Below are 2,112 nucleotides of genomic sequence, written 5' to 3'. Positions count from 1 at the left end.
AACCTTTTAGCGCTATATAAATACTGTATAATAATAATAATAATTAACCTGACTATTACAACTGCCCCCCCCCCCCCCCCATGCTATTTCTTTCACTTGCACTCACCTCTGGAACCCATATAGGAGATAAGACCTTTGAGAGGGTCTCCCTCTTCTAAGCTGGTGGAGCCAAGTGGTTCTCAAAATGCCTATTCTCCACATATCCAGTAGAAAAGTCATCAACATGACAGCTTTTCCATTAGGAACTACTGAGAAAGATATGGCAATACTGCACTCAGAAGAGGAGTGAGCCATTGGCCATTGGTTGTGAGTACAAGAGAACATAGAAGTGGAGGAAAGGTGGCTGTAAGCATTAGCTATTAGCTAGTAGAGCGATGCCTCTGTAGGCACCATATGATAATCGGCTCCAGCAACCTTACCACTCCAACTTTTTTGCATTGCAAAAAATGTTGCTTATTAAATCAGGTACTAAATTGCAAACATTAATTCCAGATATTAAGTTTTGATGAATAATTTCTCTCTTTGTGAAGCAACCAATGAACATGAATTAGTTTGCTTGTATGATGTTCGTGCATTATAGTGCCACTCATTTTCAGTGGTGCCCTAATGTACTGTGAGAACACATCTATGTTGCAGAATGTGGCAACACATGTGTATTGTGTTAAGAAATAAAAAATGGAAGATTGCATTTTGAGTCAAAATGAATGAGCTCCCTTATTGAAATGAATTTTAGCACCTGACTTAATGCAGAGCCTAGGTGTGATCCAGACCTTACTTTTGTCACCAGTGAAATCTTTTTTTCTGCTACATACTGCATGACTACATGAAACTGGATAAGTAATGAACATAGTTACAAATATAGTAAATCTACTACAATTAAATCATGAACTGAGTGTGTTATTTTAACTTTCCTAAGAGTTGCAGATTGTGTGCAATTCTTATTCTGAGAGCCGTGGTCCTTATGCCGTAAATAAGAGGATTAACAGTAATAGATGTACTCAGACCACTCATAGAGATGCCAACATGGGCAACAGTTGAGAGAGAAATGCTGCCTCATCTATACCTAAATGCAATAAACATAGTTCCAGTCATAAAAATGGAAAATGCAATTATATGAGTCACCAACGTTTGGGCAGCTTTCTGAGAGGCTTCCCCAGGAAGTTTGAGACAGATGACTATCGTCCTTATGTAACAGTAAATGATCACAACCATGGAGCTAATCACAATGAACAAGGTCCACGTTGTTCCATAGATATTATTAACTGTGATATCACCACAAGAAAGTCGTAGGAGAAACATGGTCTCACAGTAGACATTGTTGATATTTACTGCACAAAAGGTCAACCTTGCCGTTAACAATACAACCACAGATGTTCCCACAAGAACAAGGATCCATATGGAAAATAGTAACTTTCGACTGATCACGTTTGTCATCAGCATGGGGTACCTCAGAGGGTGACCTACCGCCAGATATCGATCATATGCTATAACGGTGATGGTAAAAATTTCAGCAGATGAATAAGTCTGGATGCAGAAGGCCTGAAATAGGCATCCAGCAAGAGAAATAGTTGAATTTTTAGACAATAAGTCAATCAGCAGCTTGGGGAGGTAAGCCGAACTCCCAACCATCACGTTGAGGACCAAGCCACATATAAAATGTACATCGGTTCATGCAAACTTTCTTCTGTCCAGGTTACATAGACAATCATGGAACTCACAAACAATGAAGCTGAATATACTGAAAAAGCAAGTAGAGCGTATAAGAATCTAAATGATTCCATTTCAACAAGCCCCACAAGGACAAAATTGGTGTAGATTGTTGATATGTTCTCCATGGATAGAATGGGGATAGGCTTTAATTCTTGCAGCACAATGTAGACGAATCATAACATTTTATTTGAATCTGGATAATATTAAGGAAATGGGAGGGAAACAAATCTACTCTTTGGATTTTTAAATGTGGTTCCTGCTGCACTACTTTCCACTTCTATATGTCTGAAGGTTAAAACACTGCAGCAGAGCAAGGCTTTTATAGACTTCATGAAGGTGAAGCTAAGCTTTGAATTAAACTTTCATGTTTGCAGAAACTGTAACAGTCTTCCAGTGGGACCA

General features: G+C 38.7%; 1 pseudogene; it reads right to left on the bottom strand.

The window, feature by feature from the left end:
• Positions 1-897: 897 nt before the first annotated feature.
• On the bottom strand, positions 898-1,835 carry LOC149438412 (olfactory receptor 5AP2-like; annotated as a pseudogene).
• Positions 1,836-2,112: the final 277 nt, after the last annotated feature.

The sequence above is a fragment of the Staurois parvus genome, unplaced genomic scaffold (genome assembly GCF_062004578.1).
Source record: "Staurois parvus isolate SC_StPar_1 unplaced genomic scaffold, SC_StPar_1.0 ptg001192l, whole genome shotgun sequence".
Lineage (NCBI taxonomy): Eukaryota > Metazoa > Chordata > Amphibia > Anura > Ranidae > Staurois > Staurois parvus.
The sequence above is the reverse complement of the archived record's forward strand: the minus strand, read 5'-3'. Positions and strand labels throughout refer to the sequence as shown.